The sequence below is a fragment of the Cephus cinctus genome, unplaced genomic scaffold (genome assembly GCF_000341935.2).
Source record: "Cephus cinctus unplaced genomic scaffold, Ccin1 Ccin1_scaffold0169, whole genome shotgun sequence".
NCBI lineage: Eukaryota > Metazoa > Arthropoda > Insecta > Hymenoptera > Cephidae > Cephus > Cephus cinctus.
The window spans coordinates 569,242-575,126 of record NW_014332893.1 but is presented as its reverse complement, the minus strand read 5'-3'; the positions used below and the strand labels follow the sequence as shown (position 1 = coordinate 575,126).

Below are 5,885 nucleotides of genomic sequence, written 5' to 3'. Positions count from 1 at the left end.
GGAGGGGGGGCATGAGAAAGAGTCGGAAGGCCAAGTCTAGGGTATGGGTTGAGGAGCGGGAGGACAGAGAGAAAGAAGGAGTGAGAGTGAGCGAGCAGGAGAATTAATAGATAGAGATAGGACGAAGAGTGGCATGGAAGAGCCTATCGTAGACTAGAACGTAGTGGGACTTGCGGTTTCATCCTTCGGAACGTTTCTGTGCTGCCGTATATACATATATACGTTACTGCGTTCCTCACGGTTCGCTATGACTCGCTGTCCTCTTTTCACCTTTTATTTCACCTTTTTCTCTCTCTCTCGCTCTCTCGGGTTCGTTTTACACTTGTTTTCGTTTTTCTGAATGAACCCGTGAGAGCGTGTAGGGCCAACTAGTTGTGGCCGTGGGGCCGTGAGTAGCGCGCGAATACTCGTAGCGTAGAGTCGCGCATCGCGCGCTGCAGTGACCAGAGTGCAGCGGTGCATCCATCCGTTGACCTTGAATAGTTGAATCTCTGAGTAAGTCGTCCGTTTAATTAATCCATTGGTCTCTTGAATTTTTTTTTTTTTTTTTTTTTTCTTAATTCACTGTTGCGTCCTCCTTAATACCGGCTTGGATATTCTCGACGTGCACCTTATGCATATTGTAATCGTGCCAGTCGGCACTGTCGCTACGCGGTTACTATTTTTTAAGGTTCGACCGCGTTGCGGCATTGTTGCACGCGGTGCATTGGTGCGTGCACTCTGAATGCACAATGCGCTTGCATCGGTGACACGGTCGATTATGGCTGCCGATGAAATCTTTAGGCGCTAATTGTTTTTTTTTTTTTTGTCACGGTGTTCCTTTGGCGACGCGGCGATATTTTTTAAGTCGATTCATCGAATCGCCATTTTTTTTTCACTCGCTATAACTTTATTCGTAGCCGCGTGACGCGCGGATGAATTTTTTTTTTGAAGAATATCATTATCGCGCATATCACGTTGGATAATATTCGTTTTGCGAATGAGATTTTTGGAAATGGACAAAATTTTGATACGCGACAAAAACCGCGGTGCACTATTTTGCCTCTTTTTTTTTTTTTTTTTTGTTGTGTTTCGCAACTGCCGACAGGAGGGTCTCGTCTTTTATACGTAGATCGATTTGATAAATATGTATGCGATGCATTCGACGCGATTCGATAGAATATTTTTCATACGCGAATAACGCATATATTACGTATCGATGTGCTCCAGTTTATCCAGAACTTTATACGAAGCTGGCAAGTGTGTCTGTATATGGATATACGGACTTGTTTCCGTCATTGTGTTTACTATTGAAATGTCAAACGCACGTGGCGCGCCCGCCGATTCTATGGAATCGAGGGATAAAATTTATCTTGGCGCAACGCACCCTCCGCCGCCCCTCGCTACTTTCCACCCTGTAACACAGTTATACTGCGTCGCGGGAGATCCCGTGGGAATTTCTTACGTCAAGTTATTCTATGGTCTCTCCTGACATTCCCATTCGGAAACAATGCCCGCCGTCACATGTAAAACTGTATGAGAAATGATCGTCGTAACGCATCCAAGAAGGGTGAACCGTTCGGAGGGATGTGTGTGTGTGTATATATATATATATATATATATATATATATATATACATACATACATATATATATATATATATACATGGATAATCTGCACTGTAAAATCGTAGCACTCCTCAAGGTAGATACGCAAGTAAGGGTAGAAAAATGGAGAAACGCGAAGTAGCCGCAAACGGCGAAATCGTCTTTTCGTTCGCAGGAAACGCGAACCCGTGCGCGGATGAGCATGGTGCGTTTTCATGAAAATTTTCATCACGCCAACCCTTTGGGTCGCCGTGCTGGTTCCTCCCATATTTGGGTTTCGAGGGGGACGAAAGGACGATAGAGTACAGAGGGGCAGTTGGGTGAGATAGACGCGTAGATGGTTACAGAGTGGGTGGAAGAGAGAGAGAGAGAGAGAGAGAGAGAGAAAATGAGAACGTTGATAGCGGGTGGGTTGAAGAGAGTCTAAGGGGGTTGCGCGCGTCTCGCCGCTGCTGCGCTTTCCCTTTCTACCCTTCGGCAATTACACGCGGGTTTCGAGATTCACGCACAAGGTCCCCTCTGGCACTCCGGTGTGTCAGTTGGGGTGGTACAGGGCTGCGCAGGGTGGTTGATGGGCAGCCCTATCCAGGGGCTGGTGGTTGGGGGTTTAGGTACTGTGGAGCCGGGACCTGGGACTTGGGGCTGTGCAAGGGACGAAAATGTGTGGAGGCGGGTGGGTGGGTTCGTGGGGTAGGTGGCGGAGGATCGAGCACGGGATCGAAAACGGGGTTGAACACAGCAGGGCGGAAGAGCCCAAGGGTGGCTTTCTGGAGCCGGTGCAGTATTGACTGTATTCCACGGCAGCCCCTTTTGCAGAATGTAGTTTCCACGGTATTATCATCCCTTAGCTGAAAAGCAGTGCTGCTGCTGCTGCCACGTCCTCCGTTTCCCTCTTTTCCCCGTCGGCCGAGTCTCACTCTCGTCATCCCTCGCAAGCTCACCCTCGCTTATGGCATCTCGCACCGTATTCCCCGCTGGTGCTCCGCACCAGCCCTTCATTCTCCAGGATCCACCCTGGTGTCCTCCGTTACCCTTGCCGGTCCTCTCCTCTACCCTCGTCCACTTTCCGACGATTCTCCGAAACTCAACCCCCTCGGACGCACCCCCTTATCACTCGTATTGCGCAACGTACTAGATAGCGCAGGGTAGAAATTTTCCACGAAGGATTTGGGGTATTTCTCTGGTTTTTGAAAATCGGGTAAAATTTTTTTACTATCCCCTCCTCCCCCGGGAATTTCCGAATGTAGTTTCTGCACTTAGCTCGCCTCGTGATGCTGCGTGGCTCCATCTGCCTTACCAAGGCAAATATCGTATTTTTACGTTTACACGTATTTTAACGAGTCGACCCGCTATTTCGTGAGTACTTATTATTAGGATTTTTTTTTGGAAAATTACTATAAGCGTGTACCTCCTCGGGAGTGAAAGAGAAAATTATTTTAATAATTATATTACCGTTTCGCTTCGTTACGTGAGCTGGTGGTCGAGTGCAGCGGCCATTGATTTTAGTTTACGAAAATTCCGCCAGAGTGCAACGGATTTTTGTTATACCACTGTGATACATCTGTGTAATGACTTTCGCACGGTACGACTCTTCCTTTCGTGGCAGCCATACTGGTATTACGTAACGCGATTCTTTCGTGGAAACTCGCGTCTATCTTTACGTTTTCTTTAAGGCCATTTTTGTATTTGGCATTCCGAGCCGCGGCCGGTCTAGAACGAGCGTTGCTCACGCCTGTAGTCGCGTACCTATGACGCCCGATTATTATGACGACGGCGACGACCCAAGACGACCATTGGCTATTCTCGCTCGTTGCCCCCGCTGTACCTCTGGAACGCGACAGACTCTTATTAGAGCCCCGGTCCTAGAAGGCGGGCGAACCGGGAGAGACCTTAGGAATATGGGAGAGGACGTTCTCGTTTGGATTATTCCCGCACGCAGACGCGCCCGTCGAATCGAGGAAATGTATATACGCGCGAATCGCAGCACGAGCAATTTGCAAAGTAAATGATATTCGCAACGTCGATTCGCTCTTCGGCAGCCGCGCACTCGCGGCCAACACGCGCGTCTTCGACTTCGTCTCCCGCCTTACCGAAATTATTATTCGACACGAGTCCGCCGAGCGGTTTAGCTGTTTTCTTTGTCAAGTACATCGTAAATATTACGCAATTGCGCCGACGCCTATCGGCGACGATAAGCGACTGGCGAAATGTCACGATTCATTCACAGCGACGAGGCACTCGGATCGAACGACTTTCTCTTTTGGTTTTATACTTTCTTGCGGATATTATTTTTATTTTTTCCTCCTCTCTTTTTTTTTCTTCATTCTTATCCCCTTACCCTTTCATGTCTCGCACGATATTATTTACAATCTGCTGCAGCAGATATAAAGGCGGTGTTTGTCGCATCGCGAGAACGTTACGGAACGAGCTATCGAATTTCTTTTTTTTTTTCTCTCTCTGTTTCTGTCTATTTACCACTTTTGAGTCATCTTATATTTGTGGACCGTGAATTTTTTTTTTTTTTTTTTTTTCTTCTTAATCATCGGTGCACGACTAGTGCCAATCTATGGATGACCCGTCGTTCCTTGCGAGTGCGCCTTGATTAAGGCACCTTATGGAATCTCATGGAACCCTCGCAAAATGGGACAAGCACCCGATTGACAGGGCTTGGAGTTTAGTTTATTATCGTTAGTCCACGATAAAGCATTTCCGGTTTGACGTAAAATTCGATGTGAAAATTCGAACACGTATTTGCCGGGTTCGGTGATGCTGAATTCTCGCTCGCGTCACTGTCAAACAAGGTGCATCCGGCCTTGACGCTGCAGGTTGGCGACTGCGCCTGAAATTTTACTCATTTATACACGCAATAACGTGGCACTAAAAATTCACGAGCGTACTAAGAAGCTAGTCGCGATGCAACGGGGAACAAAGATAGAGAAGACCCGGTTGGGGTTTGAGACGACCCAAGGGAATGAGAGAGAGAGAGAGAGAGAGAAGGTAGCATCAAGAAGTAAGACGTGTACAAGGGAGAGATTTTGGGATTGGCGAGCTGGATGAAGAAGGATGAAAATATAAATTTCTTTGACCCTGAGCCAAGGGATCCTTCGGGGGATCCGATTTACCAATGGACCTACTAATGCACAGCCGTTAGCTGTCTGACGAAGAGAGAGAAAGTGAAAAAGGAAGAGGCTAGTTAGACGCGCGATGCTCTGTAAGACGGTGCGACAGAGAGAGAGAGTTAGATAAGGGGAGCAAGAGAGTCTAGACGAGCGTAGGCAGATCAAGAGGGAAAGAGAGAGAGAGAGAAAGATAAGAGTGTGCGTGTCCCCAGTGTGAGGGAGTGTGTACGTAACTGGAAGCGCGCGTGCGGCCCCGCAGCGACCTTGAGCCTCTCTCTCCCTCCAAAACACCCACCTCCCCACTCGACCAACTTTGGCCCACCTCCATCTGCACCTCCCCACCATCTAATCTCAACTTCCCCACCATCGGCACCGTCTCCCTACCCCTTGTCTAATTTTGCTTCCCCACCTCCCCCCCTACCCCACCCACTCGCTCTATCGCCGTTCACCCCTCCATTGCCCAAAAGCTCTACCTCCCTACTACCGACCGCCACCACTTGCACGCAGCGCAGACCCAGGGACTGGAGTGCACACTGAATTTTGGCAGAGCCCAGGGCCGTACGGGAATTCGGGCGACTTCACCATTCTCCGGGGGGCCCTCGTGAATCTATTTTTTTTTTTCATTCTCTGACTCACGAAACTCATGCAAAACCCGCTTCGGCCATGCGACGGGTCTTAGTATAAAGTTTGCGAAGAGTTCCATGCGTTCAGCGAATGCTGCTTGGATTTCAATCAATTTCCGAATTGACGAACCCGTGACGTAGACGTCTAACTGGGTCGCGACCAACTTATTGTTCGTTTGAACGATGGTATCTTTAATTTCAAGGCTGATCGTCGGCCGACCGACGATCGTTCCGTGATGACACTTTCGTTCGTTCAAACCTCGAGACGTCAGACTGCGAAATCATTATTTCCAATAAGTTCCACCTTCAGTTTCATTACCGTCGAACGGAACGTGGAACTGTTGAAAAAAATTCACGTCCGCAAGATACGTGATGCTGTACCATAGTGACCTCTCGATTCGTTAAGTCCGAAGCTCGAAAGAAAGCTTCCGATGCCACGGGACAGATCGAAAGAACAAGAAAACACGGGGAAAGCCCCGTGGTACCTAGGATTTGCTTTTCGGACCTGGCACGTGTTAGATTAGAAGTCGTCGGGGTTGGGCGGCGAAGGGGGGGGG

The 5,885-nt window shown here is 48.6% G+C and overlaps 1 protein-coding gene across 3 annotated transcripts in view; it reads left to right on the top strand.

The window, feature by feature from the left end:
* Positions 1-5,885, top strand: part of LOC107264436 (zinc finger protein chinmo) — a 63,827-nt gene that overhangs the window by 3,619 nt on the left and 54,323 nt on the right. Inside the window, exon 1 of one of the 3 annotated variants that reach the window (XM_025081715.1) lies at positions 387-495. The exons of the other annotated variants lie outside the window; for them this stretch is intronic. The gene's annotated coding sequence lies outside the window, so the exon portion shown is untranslated. Of the gene's footprint in view, positions 1-386; positions 496-5,885 lie in introns of those variants that run through there. 3 annotated transcript variants of the gene reach the window in all.